The sequence below is a fragment of the Onychomys torridus genome, chromosome 2 (genome assembly GCF_903995425.1).
Source record: "Onychomys torridus chromosome 2, mOncTor1.1, whole genome shotgun sequence".
Lineage (NCBI taxonomy): Eukaryota > Metazoa > Chordata > Mammalia > Rodentia > Cricetidae > Onychomys > Onychomys torridus.
The window spans coordinates 146,116,703-146,136,123 of NC_050444.1; the positions used below are offsets into that span (position 1 = coordinate 146,116,703).

Consider the following 19,421-nt stretch of genomic DNA (forward strand, 5'->3'; position numbering starts at 1 on the left):
GTGGTGGCACACACCTTTAATCCCAGCACTCAGGAGGCAGAGGCAGGCAGATCTCTGTGAGTTTGAGGCCAGCCTGGACTACAGAGCAAGATCCAGGACAGGCACCAAAACTACCCAGAGAAACCCTGTCTAGAAAAACAAACAAAAAAACAACAACAAAAAAAGAGGGTTGGGGATTTAGTTCAGTGGTAGGGCGCTTGCCTAGCAAGCCCAAGGCCCTGGGTTCGATCCTCAGCTCAAAACAAAAAAAACAAAAAACCAGTCCTCATCTTAAGGAAGAGGATCGTGAGTTCCAGACCAACCTAAGCCACGTACTTTTCACCAAGGCTGCTGCGGCTGAGCAGCACCGGTATCCAGCGAAGCACTCAGCCAACTGAGTTGTAGGAGCCAGGGAATCATCAATCCATCAGCGCCGCTGGCGAAGTGGGCGGGGCCTAGGCCTTTCCCCGCCCCGAGAGGCCTGACGCGTACTCAGGGTTCGGGCGGAACGAGGTGCTGATTGTGAGGCGACCCCGTAAGCCTACTTCCGGTTCCTAGGGATGCACATCCGGGTCACGCTAACGCCGCGGTTTCCTCCACTCTGTTGGTGCCAGACTGGGTCCGTAGCGGTCCCATGTTGTGCCGTGGGGCATCTGCAGCCTTCGGGTGAGTCTCTGCCGCCGCCAGGGTGTGAGCGCGGGGGCTCGGGTGCAGCCTGCAGGGCGTCGGCGAAAGAGTTCTGCCCCGGCCCTACTGGGTGGGGGTCCCTTCTCCGGTCCCTTGTCCCTGCCGGTCTCCCCTCCAGCCTTTTCCTTCACGCTGGCCTTGCCCCTTCTCACCTCAGCGCCTCAGCCCTACCTCCGCCTCCTCTTCTCTTAGCACCTCTTCCCGACCCGTGTGTTGAGAGCGCGCTGTGCTTCCACCCGGAGCGGTGCGGTTCAGCTCTGTCCCCCCCAGCTCTCCTCACCTGCGACCCTTCCCCCCTCCAGGGACTAGTAGATGACAAGAGTGTTTCCGAGCGAGACGAGGGCGGCTTCAAAGCCACGCTCCGGGCCGACGTCTCCTGCCTGGGGCGAGTTTTGCCTGGAGGCGGGAGGTTGGACTGAACCCTGCTCGCTTCCCTACTTTGAGAACAACAAAGGCGTTCCCAGTTCTCCGCTCTGCGTTAGTTTTCCGGGCTCTCAGAAGAGCAGCGAACAGGTGGCGGGCTCGCGGTCGGGCTTGTGTGATCTTGTTAATTGACAGGTCTCGAGAACGTCCTGTTCGCTTTGTGTCCTCTGTCCCACGAGAATGGATGTGCACAGCTGAGGCAAAAATGCGGATGCTCTGCACTCTGCATGGATTTTAAGTTAGAGGACAGTTGTTATGACAGAGGTCCGAGTTGGTTGGGGAGATTTAGAAACTTACTTTTAAAACATTTTCGTTACTGTTTCTGCTAGAATTCACTATTGTAACTCAAAAGTGGTTTTCCTTATAAGGCAGACATTACTTCTTAGCATAGTCTTATCCTTTGAACTTGTTAGTGTTGCCACCATAGTTTAGAAACCACCATTTTCTTATTTTGAGATTAAAGACATCTTACATTCTCTGGAGGTTTTTCGTCATCTATAATGTGAAAGGATTAGACTTACTAAAGATGAGTGTCCTGATTCTTAGATTTTGTGATCTAGGGGTACAGGTTTGGTAATCACCCCCATCTGGTTTTTTGGTGTTTGTGGCATTTCATTGCGACCATCATTTTCTTTTGTGTGTGATCAGAGTGAATAATTAAATATGAAGAGAACAAATACGTTTATTATTGGTTTCTCTTGGCTGTCCTCCCCATACACACGTAGGACAGTGTAGCATAGGCTGGCTTAGTCCAAAATCGGGCTGCTCTCTTCACCTATTTTTAGCAAAGAACATTGGGGCGTGGCCATGTTAGTCCTAGGTGCTCCAGAGAAAGACCCTTCGAGTTGGTTGTCAGGATTGAAGTGGTGAGGGAGGTCCCTGTGAGATTTATCTGCCCTTCCCGCTCCTGCACTGCAAAGGGGAGCCTCTGTTCGGCCTGACCCCTCATTTCTCATCTTTGAAAACAACCCCAGTAACCGCGGCTGGTTCCAGTGGTTTCTTTGCCTCTAGGTTTGAAGAATACTTTTTATATTTATAATTGGTGTACAACTTTTAACTCTTCTGATTTTTGAACTTTATATTCCTTTCCTCCCCTCCTTTACCTTCTTTCCCTCCTTCCTCTCTTTTCCTGATGTGTGTTGACCCCAGGCTGGCCTGAAACTTGCTGTGTAGTTGAGAATGGCCCTGAACTCTGACCCTCCTGACTCCACCCTCTAAACTCTGGGATTATAGGCCTGTGCCATCATGATTGTTTCCTAAGCATATTTTCACAACAAAGCTAGTGAGATTTTTGTAGTCTATGGGCTAAGGGAATTGAGAGTTCAAATGTGCTCCGTCATTGATACCTACCTTTAAGAAGTAATGGTGATTTTTCCCGTCTTTTTTTTTTTTTTTTTTTTTTAATTTGACGGTGTATGAGTAGTGCCAGAGGAGGCCAGAAGAGGGAGTCAGATTCCCTGGAACTGTGGTTACAGATGGTTGTGAGCTGTCACATGGGTGCTATCACTCAAGCCTTGGTCCTCTCTCCACCCTACCAAGATCATTGGTTTTTTTTAAAAAAGAAGTCCTGCACTTGCATTCAGAATGATAAGTTTTGTTTCTTTGAAAATTGTGGACTGGACTAGTGAGTGCAATATAGTATTTAGTGGGCCATGTTGATGGATTTAGGATATAGGGATGAAACTATTAGGATCAGAAATCTATGCCATGACCAGGCATGGTGGCACATGCCTTTTTTTTTTTTTTTTTTTTTTTTTTTTTTTTTTTTTTTGAGACAGGGTTTCTCTGTGTAGCTTTGTGCCTTTCCTGGAACTCACTGGAACTCACTTGGTAGCCCAGGCTGGCCTGGAACTCACAGCCGCCTGGCTCTGCCTCCCGAGTGCTGGGATTAAAGGCATGCGCCACCACTGCCCAGCGGCACATGCCTTTTTAATTTAATCTCAGAACTTGGGAGGCAAAGGCAGGCTGATGTCTGTGTGTTCTAAGCCAAGCTGTGTCTCCAAAATAAAAAACAAAACAAAACAAAACCTGTAATGTGGATTTGCCTTTAAAAAGGGACTAGAGAATCTGGGCAGTGGTGGCGCACGCCTTTAATCCCAGCACTTGGGGAGGGGCAGGGGGGGCAGAGCCAGGCAGATCTGAGTTTGAGGCCAGCCTGGGCTACAGAGTGAGTTCCAGGAAAGGCGCAAAGCTACACGAAGAAACCCTGTCTTGAAAAACCGAATGAATGAATGAATGAATGAATGAATGAATGAATGAATATAAATAAATAAATAACCCAAACAACAACAAAAGGGACTAGAGAAACAAACTGTTGATGCAGAAGTGGAAGTTAGTTTATAAAGTGACATGGTGTTGTGATCTAAATTCTGCATAGACGCCCCTAAGTGAAATGAGAGCGCTGTCTCTGGAGCAGCCGTGGCCACACCCCTGGACTTGGGGCAGGACACATAGACTTTCGAGGCACTCTTCAGTGCCTTTCTTACTTAGCTGCTGCCTTAGGTAACTGTTTTCTTGCTGTGAAGAGACACCATGACCAAGGCCACTCTTACAAAAGCAAGCCTTCCATTTGGGGCTTGCTTGTGGTTTTATAGAGGGTTAATCCGTGATCATCATGGCAGGAAGCAGACAGGAGAGAAGGAGCAGAACTTGAGACTGTGCCTGGTCCTTGCCTTTAGAAACCTCAAAGCCCAGTGTCCCAATGACATACCTCCTCCAACAAGGCCACACCTATTCCAGCAAGACATCTCCCATGGACCAAGCATTTAAACATGAGCCTGTGGGACATTCTCATTCACCCACCACAGCGGCCAACTACTCAGTAGAGACGGTGTGGTTTAAAGCTCTGAAAAGAAATCACTGTTGGTTTTCTTATTTTATTTTTATTTTTTTTAATTGAGACAGTTTCTCTGTGTAGCTCTGGCTGTCCTGGAACTTGAGCTGTAGCCCTTGAACTCGGAGATTCCTCTCCCTCTGCCTCCCGAGTGCTGGGATCAAAGGCGTGCGCCACCTCCGCCTTGGCTTCACTGTTGGTTTCTATAGCAGGTTTTACCTTAGGTTTGTTTTAGTTTTTAAGTCTGAGAGCTCAATTTAGAAGGCATTTCTGCGTGTTTTATACCTACATGTTTTCTGGTTTGGGCTTAGTTATTTTGGGGTGTTATTTTTGTTAACTTACTGTTACTGTACTTTGTCACAAATGCTTTGATTTTTTTTTTTCCCCTTGCATACTGTGATATTTAAAGGATGATGGCATTTTAAAGCCTGGAGAAGCAGAACCTCTCTCGAGCCCATGCCTGCCCCCGTCATCCTCGACGCCTGTGCTGCCTCGTGACTTCCTCCTCCTCCACAATGAGGGGCTCTCACGAAGCTTACTTTTTGTAGTTATGTCATTGCAGGTGACTACGCGTTATTGTAGCTTGTGTGTCATTTAAATGGAAGGGCTGGAGAGATGGGTCAGCAATTAAGAGCACTGGCTACTCTTCCAGAGGACCCGGGTTCAATTCCCAGGTCCCACATGGCAGCTCACACCTGTCTGTAACTCCAAGATCTGACACCCTCACATAGACATGCATGTGGGCACAACAACAATGCGCATAAAGTGAGAATAAATAGATTATTAAAAATAAATGGAGGAAGACTACTTCAAATAGAAATATACAGTGTAAGGACTGGGTTATTGTTCCATAAATTCTCCTAAATGGTTTACACCGAAAGGTTGAATTGTTCTTACAGTATAGTACTAAGAAAAAGAGTTGGACTTTATATTCTTCTTTTTTTTTTTTTTTTTTAAAGATTTATTTATTATGTATACAATGTTCTGCCTGCACGCCAGAAGAGGGTGCCAGATCTCATTACAGATGGTTGGGAGCCACCATGTAGTTGCTGGGAATTGAACTCAGGACCTCTGTAAGAGCAGCCAGTGCTCTTAACCGCTGAGCCATCTCTCCAGCCCACACTTATATTTTTAAGTTAATGAGAATATAAAGTCCAGGGCTGACTTTTTTTAAAAAATATTTATTTATTATACATACAGAAGAGGGTTCCAGATCTCATTACACATGGTTGTGAGCCACCATGTGGTTGCTGGGAATTGAACTCAGGACCTCTGGAAGAGCAGTCAGTGCTCTTAACCTCTGAGCCATCTGTCCAGCCCCTGAATATGTGTCTTAACTCTAAGATACATTAACTGCTTTCATTAGGGAACATAGCACATGATGGTATATACCATCTAGGAGTCATCAACCTAAGTCAAAGGTAGCTAGTTATTAAATGTAGAAGTATTTTATTATAGTAAGTTTAAAAATTAGACATTTAAGCTGGGTGGTGAAGGCACATATGTTTAATTCTGGCACTTGGGAGGCAATGGCAGGCATATCTCTGAGTTCTAGGCCATCTTGGTCTACAGAGTTAGTTCTAGGACAGCCAGGACTACACAGAGAAACCCTGTCTTGAAAAAGCACCCTCCCCCCAAAAAAAACCAAATAAAACAAAACAGACATTTAAAGCATGGGCCTCATAATATTTGTGTTTAATATTTTTTTGACTATACAAAATCATTTTAAATCACAAGAAATCTATAATTTAAGTCTGACTTTTTTTTTTTTTTTTTTTTTTTTTTTTTTTTTTTTTTTGAGATGGAGCTCAAATATCCCAGACTGCTTCCAACTCCCTATATAGATGAGGATGATCTTGACCTCTTGACCTCTTACCTCAGTCTCTTCAAATGCTGGGATTATAGGCCTGTGCCACCATGTGTATCCTGATGGTTTATTTTAAACAAGTTAACAGATCTGTCCAGTGCAGATAGTGTTTAGTATCTTAAAGATCCTACTACAGATTGTGGTAGATGCACTTTAACTTATTAGTTTGGTAATATCTGTACCAGCTAGATTCTTTTCTCTTCCCGTAAAATAGTCAGCAGTAATCTTTGTAGTACAGTTCTTTCAATAAATATAAATTGGGTGCCTACTGTGTCCATTATAATATTACGTATTTAGATTGCTTACATGAATCAGGTGATCTTGTATAGGACCAGCAATTATATTAAACTCTGAATCTCATCTTGTTTATAAATTTCTGAGTTCAGTACTTAATATAATTAGAATTAAGCTAATTTAAGAGGGACATTGTGCACATTTGTAAGCCTGGCACTTGGGAGGAAATAGGAATTTTGGTGAGTTTGAGATTCTGTCTCAAAAAAATCAACCCAAACTAAAAATAGAAACTAAACTCCCAGAAAATGAACAGTTAACTTTTAGACCTAAGGATGTGTCATTTACCTGTGAAAACGGCATATGGTTTTTAAAGCTAGATGTGTGATTTCCTACTGTTTATAAACCATTTTGGAGTTTATTGCTTAAGTCTCTAACACAGCTTAATAGAAAGATTTCATTCTTTGTAAGTACAAGTAGTTTTCATTTGGTGATTTCTTTTACAATTGAACTACCAAAATCTGTAGTAAAATAGCAAATAAAATAAAACAAAATAAAAAGTAAAAAAGAGGAGGAAGAAAGAAAAGGTGAATTTTGTGTGTCTTGAGTGTGGGTATGTGCACATGAATGCTGGAGCCATTAGTGGTGTGGGGTTCTTGGAGCTGTAGTTATGGGTGGTTACAGGAATTGATCTCACACCAGGCAGGCCTCAAACCCATAGAGATCTGCCTGCCTCTACCTCCCGAGTGCTGGGAGTAATTTGTGCCAGATGCAGTGGCACATACTTTAATTTAGGAGGCAGAGAAAAGTGGATCTCTGTGAGTTTTGCAGGCCCTTTATTCCCTTTTTGACTGGTCAGTTTTTGTTTCTGACAAAGCGGCTTTCAAGGTTTTGTTCTGGTTCACTATAGATGCTTGTGACATTGTTACTCAGTATTTATGCACATATATGTACATGCTAGTATTCAGAGTGGAAGCAAGTTAAATGAGACAGTTTCACTGGTAATGAATTGCAGTACTTTCTGTTTTACTATATTTCATTTAGATAGGCCACAGGTTGAAGTTGCTGTGATAATTTATAATATAGTATACCTATGTTGAAAAATTCTAGCTACTTCTAGCTTTTGTACATTGGTTTTTGGAGGCATTAAGTTTTTAGATTTACTGGATTTGGGGGGGGATTTATTTTTATTTACTTATATTTATTTATTTAAAGACAGGATTTCTTTTTGTAGCTATGGCTGTTGTGGATCTCGCTCTGTAGACCAGGCTGCATCCGAACTCACAGAGATCCGCCTGCCCCTGCCTCCCGAGCACTGGGATTAAAGGTGTGCGCCACCACTGCCCAGCCGGAAGATTTATTTTTAATTATGTGAGCTGCATGTGTCTTCGTGTGGGTATATGCCAATATTGCAGGTGCCCTCAGAGGCTAGAGGTATAGATTCCTGCTGGAGCTGGACTTACAGGCGGTTGTGAGCTGTTGGATTTGGGTGCTGGGAACTGAACTTGGATCTTCTGCCAATGCACTCGTTAACTGTTGAGTCATCTCTACAGCCCCTGGGTTTACTAGGTTTTGTCCTCTGAAAGTTACCTTGATTATTTAAAGATTTTAGCCAAATAATTATGTAAAACAATTGAGAGGGAACCCTACTGGACCATTATTTTAGCTTCAGTAAACCATTGGTGCACACAGTCACAGCTCTTGAGAGATAGTGTCAGGAAACACAAGAGTTAAAACAGTCATCCTCAACTCCAAATAATGTTCAAGGCCAGTCTGGGCTACATGATACCCTGTCTCAAAATCCAGAAACAATGAGAGGGTGAACATGATCAAAATGCTTTATATACATGCGTAAAAGTGTCATAGTTAAAGCCATTCCTCTGTATAACTTATATTTATTATTTTTCTGTGTGTGTGTGTGTGTGTATCTGCATGAGGTTTTTGTGTAGTACATGTGTGCAAGTGCCCTCTAGGACAAAGGCTGTCAGATCCCCTGGCACTGGAGTTCAGGCAGTTAAGAGCTGCTTGATATAGGTGCTGGGAACAGAGCCTGAGTCTTGCAAGAGCAGTACAGTCTTTTTGTTTTGGTTTTTTGAGACAGGGTTTCTTTGTGTAGCTTTTTGCCTTTCCTGGATTTCACTTTGGAGACTAGGCTGGCCTCGAACTCACAGAGATCCGCCTGGCTCTGCCTCCCAAGTGCTGGGATTACAGGCGTGCACCACCACCACCCAGCTAGCAGTACAGTGTTAAGTGCTAAGCATCTCTCCAGCCTTGTGTATAATTAAAATATACTAATAAAAATACTTAAAAAACAAAACAAAAACTAGGCCCCCAGCTGCAGGAGCCCTGAGTCATGCGGTGGTGGAAGTGCTTGTGGTCTACAGTGACCCATGGTAAGAATCCTTAGTTCCACGTGACAGAGTTTAGGCCCGGTGGGTGCCTTACACAGACGTCATCTTTGTTCCTGGCATTTAGTCAGTATGTGACAAAGCTGCTGTATTTCCCTTCTTTAGCCCCACTCCAGACCTCAGAGGCGAGACAGAGGACTGCGGAAATGAAGCGGTTTGCTCAGATGTATGTGGTCACGTTAGGGTTTGCAGTGGTGTGGATCTTATCCATTTTTCCCTCTTCATGTTTTGAGATCTTAGAGCAGAAAGGAAGGTGTAGATAGCAGCATTTCCGTCCCATTGGAGCCATTAGTGGGGTGAGGTCAGCAGACATAGTCAGCTTTGTGCTTTTAATCAGCGTTATCTCTCGTTTGTTTAGGTTTTTTTGAGTGTCCTTGTGCTACACATAGGTGGCCTCAAATTCACAGCAATTTTCCTGCTTCAGCTTGATGAAGGTTTCGTGCTGTGAGTCCAGGCTTGAGGTACCACACCTAGCCAGTTACCACCACTGACCTTGAGCATTTGCCGTGAGCCAGGTGCTCACTATTGTGCTTCAGTCAGTGTGCTCCCGTGGGGTCCGCACACGGGCGTAGTGAGAACTGGCAGATTGAGAGCTGGGAGGGATGCAGAAGGACACTCCTCCTTCATACATTTTTACATCACTCAGCTTTTACAATCTTTAGTATTGTCAGCAGACACAGCTATGTACTGAGAGCTCTGACTTTGAAGATAAACCTGCCTGAACTTGAATTCCAGTTGGTGACTTATTAGGTATATAACCTTGAGCAGGTTATCAGCTGTGCCTTTAGTTTTCTCTGGAGAATGGTGAAGATGATCAAAAATGGCTCTTGTGTTACAGGCATAATGGAACAATGAAAATAGTAGTGTGTAAAGAACACTGCGTGATCCATAAAAAGCACTCCATAAATGTTAGCTGTTAGTACAATGAGCTCATATTTGGATCCCCTGGGAATATTTGTGACTGGTGAGTTTTGTATATATGCTGAATACATTGTGATTGGCATGTAATGATGTTAAATTGTCCAGAAGTTTGAAAACGTCTTTTCTTGAAGATTTGTATAGAAAGGTCTTGTGTGGAGTTTTAGAATCAAAGCCATGTGACAAAGATAAGCAGATCTGCAGGCCCAACTTATCTAATCTTTCATTGTAATTTCTTACTCCTTGGACCTTACTCCTAAGGCTTTAATAGTCTTAGTACAAAGATTTTATTTTAACTGAAATTTTGTAATGAATGTGTATGTGTATAGGTATGTGCATGTGGGTGCCGTTGCCTGAGGAGACCAGAAGAGGGCGTCAGATCCCTTGGAATTGCTTTACAAGCAGCTGTAAGCCATCTCATGGGTGCTAGGAATTGAACTCAGGTCCTCTGAAAGAGCAGAATGAGCTCTAAATTGCTTCTCTCTAATCCTTCAAAGTTGTTGTTTTTCAACAAATACATCATGCTCATTATGTGCTAACCTGCTCTTAAGTTTTACAGATATCAACACATTTAACCCACATAAGAAAGGTAATGTTACTCGTGTCATCCATACGGAGTAACTGAGATCCAGCAGGCCTTATCTAAGGTTTCATGGTTAGTGTCAGAGCTGGCAAATTGGACTTCTGTAGCCTGGTCCCAAAGTGTATGCCCCAATGTCTTATGCTTGCCAGCCCTGCTTCTTACAGAGGTCAACTTTGTGGAGAGGTACAAAAGCTGGGACTCCCTTCAGTGCTCCTCACTTGGCGAGCTGGAGTGACGTGTGGGCTGTCAGAGTGATGGTTTGTAGTCGTCGAAGTAGTGAACGCATTTGGAGAATAAAAATTAATAAACGGATGTAGGTTTCTCAGTTCTTTCAGCTGTTCGAGTACATACTTTTGAAAAACTTAGTTTTGATGATATAGTAGATGCTGTTCAAATACCGGAGCCCTGGCTGACATGTAGATCAGATCAAAAATAGACACATAGAATGTTAGAAAATGTGTGAAATGAAGTGTATTTTTCTTATATAACTAGAAGCAATGCATTTTTCAGAATATTCATGCCAGAGTGTAATATTATGTGTCCAATTGCAGCTCCTACTGGGAAGATGTAATTCTCTGAGAACTGTTAAGGTTGCAGATTAAATGATAAAGAAAACGTTTTGGAGTTTGTTGCGCAGAGAAATTCTAAAACTGTGATTGACAAGCTGAAAACCCAAGAGAGGTCTTAAGGCATGTTAGAAGGAATGGAGTTGTTGGATTTAGTTGTTACTAAACTCGTGTTTTCTCCTCATGCAGATGTGCTTGCATGTGTATATATGTGTGTGCATGTGTTTGTGGGTTTTTTTTAAAGTGATTTATTTTTGGTGTTTTGCCTGTATGTATGTCTGTGTGAGGGTATCAGGACCCCCCTGCAACTGGAGTTATAGACAATTGTGAGCTGCCATGTGGGTGCTGGGAATTGAACCCAGGTCCTCTGGAAGAGCAGCCAATGCTTTTAACTACTTCAGCCCCAAGAGACAGCTTTTGTTTTGTTTTGTTTTGTTTTGTTTTGAAACAGGGTTTTCTCTCTGTAGCATTCTTAAAAGACATGGAAGGCTCTGCCCATGGCAGGCAGGCATCTCTTTCCCTGCAGTCTACTTACTGTATAGCATTTCGTGAGTAAAGATGAAAGCATGCCATTCTCTTGCTTGACCCTCGTCGCTTTCCTAGACGTCTAACTAGTATTACCAGCCATTCACTGGCTAGCACTAGTCCTGGTATAGGAGACCAGCAGTTTTTGTGATGTTTAGAAGAGAAATTCATATCCAGAAATCAAACTTGCCTTCAAACATTGCCTGACTGCCCTCTCCTCCCTCCCACTTTCTTCCTATTCTCTTTCCTTTTTTTCTTGATGGTAGGGTCCTACTATGGAGTCCTCATCTACCTGGAATTTGCAATCCTCTGTCTTTGCTGCCTTGGTGCTGGGATTAGGGGCATGTGGTGTGTACCCTGTAGTCAGTAGAGGTAAATGACTAGAACCTATATACCTCATCCCCTTCCTCTACGCTGAGGAAAACTGGTTAGACTCAGAACCTAGATTTATCAGTCGTCTTTGGAAATTGATAATTGTGAAAGAGGTAGCTATGACTTGTTCTTTAGCTGGTGGCACTGTTTTGGGAGGCTGGAGAACTTTAGGAGTGGGGCTTAACTAGAAGTGGCCTTTGAAGTTTATAGTCCCTAGTTCCAGTGTTAAAAAAAAATTAAACAATTAGACTGGGCGGTGGTGGTACATGCCTTTAATCCCAGCACTCAGGAGGCAGAGCCAGGTGGATCTCATTGGGTTCGAGGCCAGCCTGGTCTACAGAGTGAGATCTGTGACTGGCACCAAAACTACACAGAGAAACCTTGTCTTGAAAAACAAAACAAATTTAAACAATTAAGCCAGATGTATGGGATTGGGGATTTAGCTCAGTGGTAGAGTGCTTGCCTAGCAAGTGCAAGGCCCAGGGTTTGATCCTCAGTTCCAAAAAAAAAAAAAAAAAAAAGCCCGATGTAATCCCTATACTTGTACTTGGGAGGCTGAGGCAAGAGGATCAGGAGTTCAAGGCTACCATTAGATATTTGAGACTCTGTCTTAATTTTTTTTTTCTCCCCGAGACAGCATTTCTTTGTAGCTTTGGAGCCTGTCCTGGAGTTGGAGACCAGGCTGGCCTCGAACTCACAGAGATCGCCTGTCTATGCCTGCTGAGTGCTGGGATTTTTTTTAACAATCACCGCCCCATTAAAAAAATTTTTTTAAACAGTTACGTGTTTAGTAAGAGCTTTTATAGAAAAGCATACTTTTCTGGAGATACAAGAGAGTCAAGTAAATCTCTCAAGACTCAAAAAGAAAAATATGAACTTCAGTTAACATAAAAAATATGGTCTTCAGTTTTTAGTCAAAGTTGCTAAAATTGGTAAATGGTAAAGTACAATGAGGAACTTTTACATCTTCCAGGTATAAATCTAGCAGTAAATACAGTAAATACTTTCCCTCCAGGCCAAGTATGTCTTGCAATGGCAGGTCTCTTGTTTGATTGTTTTTGAGACAGGGTTTTGCTATGTAGCCTTGGCTGGTCTAGAATTTTCTATGTAGACCAGGTTGGCCTCAAATTCATAGAGATCTGCCTGCCTCTGCCTCACCACTGCTGGGATTAAAGTTGTGCACAACCATGCCTGTCTAGATGGCCAATTTAAAGAGCTGTTTTACAAATACTGGTACTTGACTTCATCCTTTTGTTTTGGTTTTCAGAGACAGGGTTTCACTGTGTATTCCCAGCTGTCCTGGAACTCACTCTATAGACCATGCTGGCCTCGAACTCAGAGATCTGTCTGCCTCTGCCTCCCGAGTGCTGGGACTAAAGGCATGCCCTGGTCCCCTTGAATTCATTCTTAAGGCACTGGAAAGATCTATAAGACTTATCAAAACAGCAGAGTACCTGAAACTGTTAGTGTTAACTATTTACTGAGTATTTATTTCTTTAATTTAAATTTAGAATTAGACTCAGCATAAAAGCAGGATGCTAACTTTGGAGTTATGTGCCTGATTTGTTAGGCAAATTTTCCAGTTATTTGGAACATTTTTGAGTGTTTTATGATCTTTTTTTTCCCTCCCTTTTTTTTTTAATCATCATTTTTGTTTCTTAAATAAGATCTTATATAGCTCAGGTTGCTGTTCTTGTATGTTCAGAGAATGGTTCATAATAACCATGTTTCAGTCTCAAATGAGTGAGTATATTTATATATATCAAGCAAAAGAACAAATAGTAAAGAGCAGATAACAAAACATCATCAGATTGGATACAACATCTACCAAAGATCTCTAGCTGTACCAGACAAAGGTAATATCTAGTCAGGGTTTAAAGCATCCAGCAGAAATCATCTGGGGGAAGATGAGGCAGTCAGCTGGAGTCCTGCTGAGAGCTTTCTCTCCATGGGTGAGCTTCCCATGGCTGGACTGGCTTCTTGTTCCCACTGTAGACATTTCTTGTGCATGGGATAAGCAGTAGTAATATCTGTTTGTTACCTCCTAGCTGTTCTCAAGGACACAGTGTTTTTAATATCCTTAGCTGCTAGCTGTTTCCCTTCTCCCTGGTAGAGTCCATTCTGCCCTTGGAGAATACTTGAAATAAACACGATGGAGTCTGGGACTTTAGGTGAATTCACAATGTGCAACCATTACCCTATCCTCTAGTCTCTTTATAATGGGTTTCCACTTTAACCTACACTAACATGGTTTCTGTTGATCTTTGACAAATTGTTTAAATCATGCGACTCCAAGATGGCCTTGTCTTAGCATAGCTGGGAGGTGAGGATGAGGCAGCGAAGGGCAAGTGCTGGTGCAAGCTTCACATGCTCCGGCAGTCCCTCCTGGCTTCTCTCTCCTTGGTGCTAAGACTCTACTCTTGTGTTCCTCACAAATATTTATAATGCCATTTTGTCTAATTTTCAGTAAGAAATATGTAAGTATTGGATCATGCCTTTACTTACTGTCCTGGAAGCTAGTGTGTAAAACCCAGATGCCCACTTTTCATCCCCACTGACAGGCACTGGTAAGAGGCCCAGTTAACAGGACACCGTAGAGAAGGCTTCTGCTCTTCACACCCTCTGTGCTGTTGTTGCTCTTTTAGACTTCCTAGTAGATGAGCTAGAATTGACTTTGACCTACTTCTTTAGACTTCGGGGGTCAGGCACTTGTTTATGAGTTTGCATCCCCCTTAGGACAGATTAGTAATTGTTGAAGAAACAACCATCTTTTTAATTTAATTTTTCTCTTTTTGAGACATGGCCAGCCTCAAGCTTTCTGGGATTACGGTGTGAGCCACCATTCCCAGTGACAGTCATCCTAAAAGTTACTAGAAGAGGGCACTTGGTATTTGTTTTCATGCTTAAGGTATACGTAATTATATTTAAGAATACCATGGTAACTGGGGAGGGATGACTCAGCAGTTAAAAGTGCTTGCTGCTTCATAGAGAACCTGAGTTCAGTTTCTAGCACCCATGTGGGTGACTCACAACTGATCTTTTGATCTCTCCAGGCACAGAAGACACTCACATATACATATATATATATATACATATACATATATATATATATATATATATATATATATCTTTTTTTTGTTGTTTTTTGTTTTTTGAGACAGGGTTTCTCTGTGTAGCTTTGCGCCTTTCCTGGAACTTGCTTGGTAGATCAGGCTGGCCTTGAACTCACAGAGATCCGCCTGCCTCTGCCTCCCGAGTACTGGGATTACAGGTGTGCGCCACCACCACCCAGCTAAATAAATTTTTTTTAAAGGGGCTGGAGAGATGGCTCAGCACTTAAGAGCACTGGCTGCTCTTCCAGAGGACCTGAGTTCAATTCCCAGCACCCACATGTCAGCTCACTGCTGTCTATAAAGTCAGTTCTAGGAGACTCAACACTCTCACACAGACAGACACACATGCAGACAAAACACCAATGCACATTAAAAAATGAAAATAAATAAAAATTTAAAAAAACTTATATTAAAAAATTTAAAAACATATTTTAAAAAGATTGCCATAGTAATTATTTACTAACTACCATTAAAATCTTAAATTATTTCACTCATTAATAAATAGTTTAGCAGGGTATAGTGTTGTGGGCCTGGAGTTTCCTGGGTATAGTGTTGTATGTAGTTTCAGCTCTTTGGGACACTTAGGCAGGAGGATTGCTTGAATCAAGGATTTTAAGCCCAGCCTGAGCGGTTTAGTGAGTTTCAAACAAAAATAAAACAAAATGTTGAAGTTTGGGTGATCACAAATTCAGGTTATTGTTTATGACTGTTATTGTATGTTATTTTTATTTTATTTGTGGAGGAAGGTTCTGCTATATAACCCGAGAAACTCATAGTCCCCTCCCGTCTCCCCGGTGTTAGGATTAGAGGTCTGTACTTCCACACTCAGCTTCTATGTTGTTTTTATTTTTAGAAGGAAATTTTACATCTGTTACTGTGTGTGTGCGTACTTGTGTGTGTGCTATGTGTGTGGAGTCATTGGATAACTGTGGGAGTTCTCTCTTTTCACCATGTGGGTTCTGGGGATCAAATTCAGAAATTCAGTCTTGGTGGCAGGTACCTGTAGGAAGTCATCTTTCCAGCCTTAAGGGCATTACATTTTCCTTGAGGAAGTCTCTGTAGCATTTTCTTTGGTGTGTGCTAAAAATACATCTAAGTATGTGGAAAGAGTAGCAGATAAACTCAGATACATTGTAAGCAGTATAAAGTCTATGGGCATTCTGTTTTTTTCTACTACACTATTTTTTTAAACGATTCATTATTTTTATTTTATGTGCATTGGTGTTTTGCCTGTATGTATGCATGTTTAAAGGTGTTGAATTCCCTGAAGCTAGAGTTAACAGACAGTTGTGAGCTGCCACATGGGTCCCTTGGAAAGGCCTCCACCGCTCTTAACTGCGGAGCCATCTCTCCAGCCCCAACACTGTATTAAAGATGTCCAGGGACTGGTGAGATGGTTCAGCCAGTAATGACACCAGCTGCCAAGCCTGTGAGGATCCCTGTTTGATTTTCAGGATCCACTTGGTGGAAGTCGAGAACAAGATTGCCAGAAGTTGTTCTATGACCTCCACAGTTGTTCTATGGGTACCTCTACACACATGCACACATGCGCGCGCGCGCACACACACACACACACCACACACCAAGTTTAAATGAATAAAAATGTAATTAGGAAGAGGGACTGTTAATCCTTGAATATTTCTGTGCATACTTAACTGTACTTTCTTTGTTGTGCCAGTAATCAGATATTTTGCATTATGTATATACACTTCTCTTGAAGTTGTAATTAAGAGTGATACTTTTACATCAGCACAACATATATAAATATGTAGTCAGACTTTTCTTTGGGCAACCATCTCACAAAAAAATGACATGGAGACTTATATTAACTATGAAAGCTCGGCCTTAGCTTAGGGCTTGTTTCTAACTAGCTTTGATAAATTAACCTATTTATGTTAATTTACTTTTTTTTTTTACATCGTGGCTTCATTAATGCATGTCCGAAATGTCTATCATGCTTTTACTGAGTTTCCTGACATCTCTGCCTTCTTCCCAGTGTCCTCTCTGCCCAGAAATCCTGACTAGCTATTATCTATTCAGCCTTTTATTAAACCAATCAGAGTGACACATCTTCATAGTGAACAAAAAGATTAACATAAATATATACTTAGTTTCTCTATCTGCCTAAGAGCTGTAATAGCACATAGACGTAAGTTATGCTTATGGCCATTATGATTACAAGCCAAATAATGTGTAGCTCCAGCTACAAAAGAAATATTATGAGGTTGGAATCTAGAATTTTGAAGTAAAGTATTCACTACTAATTATTTACTTTCTAACTTCTTAGCCATGAAAATAAAAGTTACGTTGTGATATTATAAAAAGATTTGGCTCTGTTTCTGAACATATAAATCTGTAATAGTATTTTAAAAATTGGGTGTTTTGGGGTCAGATGGCTCAGCCTGATGATCTGAGTTGAATCCCCAGAACCCACATGGTGGAAGGAGAGAACAGTCCCCTACAGGTTCTCCTCTGAGCTCCACATGTGCATCACACATGCCCCTTATCCCCACAAAATAAACAAGTGAAAAAACTTACGTTGGCATGGAAGTGGTGACTCAGACGGAAGTTAAAGCTAACTTGGGGGCAGGGGTGTCACTTGAATGCATGATTTCTAGGCCATCATGGATAACACTGTGAGGACCTACACACACACACAACCCCACAAAAGAGCAGGACAACCTCTTTGAATCAAACCAGTTTTTAACTTTTTCGTTGACACTTAAGAGAAATATGAAGTCTTAGGAAATACTATTTTTCTTCTCAGTTTTATATTTTCCTTGATTTTTCTTGAGATTGTAATTTAATTGCAACGTTTCCCCCTTTCCTAAACCTTCCCATATACCCCTCTCTGCTCTCTTTCAAATTTTTGATCTCTTTTTTGTGGTGATATTGTTTTCCCCAAATATTGTGCACCCTAATAAACTTGCCTGGTGTCAGAGAACAGAACAGCCACTAGATAAACATAGAGGCCAGAAAATGGTGGCACACACACCTGTGTCATAGCTATTATTACTTGGTGGTTTTTTGTTTTTGGTGTTTTTTGGTTTTTCGAGACAGGGTTTCTCTGTAGCTTTGGAGGCTGTCCTGGAACTCGCTTTGTAGACCAGGCTGGCCTCGAACTCAGAGATCCACCTGCCTCTGCCTCCCAAGTGCTGGGATTAACAGGCGTGCACCACCACCGGCCAGCTGCTTGGTGTTTTTAAGTCTTCATTTGCAACAGAAAAATGTTATGTTTCACTAATGGTGAAAATACATACAAATTAGAACTATTCCATGGAAATGAGAATTCTAAGATTTTTTTTTTTTTTGCAACAACTCTGCATTGCTTATATTATCCAAACTGGAACCAAGGATATTGTTTTTGTTATACAGCTTCCTAGATGGCTGGTGAGTGGACTTTCTATTATATAGCCTATGTTAATTAGAAAAAGGTTGTGGAAGTCTTATCAGCCGGGTGTTGGTGGCACACACCTTTAATCCCAGCACTTGGGAGACAGAGGCAGAGGCAGGCGGATCTCTGTGAGTTCGAGGCCAGCCTGGTCTACAGAGCAAGTTCCAGGACAGCCTGGGCTACACAGAGAAATCCTGTCTCGAAGAGAAGAAACAAAACAAAAGAAAAGTAGACTATGGTATGCTTAGATATATGAGACTCTGGGTTTGCTCTGTAGAATCACATACACAAAAAGAAAATAATACAAGTTTTAGCACATTGAGAAATACTGAAAATGTAAAGAATGCTTGCATTCTTCTATTTAACATATTCTTATTCCAACCTACAAATTTTGGGAAGGGAGAATACTATATTGATAGCAATAGTACTTAGGTGCATAGTGTAATGGAAATATGTATTGTTATTAATACATTTTATTCACGGATGTGCTAGAATGTGTATTTGAAAGTGTCTCACATACCACAATTGCCAGGATCTGAGGAGCTCCTCTAAGAAATCATTGTTTTTTTGTAGGCTACTTGGATTTGACTTGACTTTGGTGGTATTGCTTTGTTTCTTCCTTTTCTTTTTCTTTTTCTCTTTTCTTTTTTTTCTTGAGACTGTATTTACCTGTGTAATGAGGCTGGCCTCAGAGTTGCAGTAATCCCCCTGCCTTGGTCTCTTGAGTGCTGAAATTATAGGTGTGTGCCACCACACCCAGTTTTTGTTTTAAAATGATAGAAATGACTGGTGATAACTGACCAGTTACTTAAAAATATCAAGCCTGAGTTTTCAAAGTTCTTTTCTCTGAAAAATGGAAACTATGTCTTTTTATTCTCTTCAGTTGAAAAGCTGAGAGGAAGAGAATATTGGTAGTTTTAAAGATGTTAACAAGAATGCTTATTTTCAAGAAGAAACAAATAGAATTATTTTCTAAATTTTTTTCATAAAGAAGTCACCTTGTAACTTACCTCAGAATTCACACTGAATAGCTCAGGATTTTAATATGGTTTTGGATAGTTTGAACATTTGATTTCTTACTTTTAGAACTCATTACTGCCTTTTGGTCTGTTAAAAAAAATTGTATTCTCTTTTAATGTTCAGATTTCTAAAAATAAATTAGTTTTTGTGTTTAAAGGCAAAATTAAAGAGCATGTTATTTACTACCATTTTTAATAATTGTCTTTACCTTCCTCTATCCCAGTGCGGATTTTAACCTTGCCCCAGGGAAGATATTACTCTCCCTCTTTGCTGAGAGCACACTCAGAGTGCAGTTTTTACATCCATATCCCTTGATTGAGAATACATGGAGTATTAATAACTTTCTGTGTAGGTCAGACTCACAGTTTCAACAAATGAAGAGTGAAAGTGTTCTGTTTCTCTAATAATTTCTTCCTATTTTGTTTGCTCTTATGGGTTGAACTCATATTTACAAATGTATGCTTTCACAGCACAGTAATCACATAAAGAGACTATAGGGTTA

The 19,421-nt window shown here is 41.5% G+C and overlaps 1 protein-coding gene across 2 annotated transcripts in view; it reads left to right on the forward strand.

Annotated features, from left to right (window-relative positions):
• Window positions 1-551: 551 nt before the first annotated feature.
• The window catches only part of Eya3 (EYA transcriptional coactivator and phosphatase 3), an 87,704-nt gene continuing 68,834 nt past the window's right edge, over window positions 552-19,421 (forward strand). For both annotated transcript variants that reach the window (XM_036177828.1, XM_036177829.1), the window contains exon 1: window positions 552-645. The gene's annotated coding sequence lies outside the window, so the exon portion shown is untranslated. The remainder of the gene's footprint in view (window positions 646-19,421) is intronic.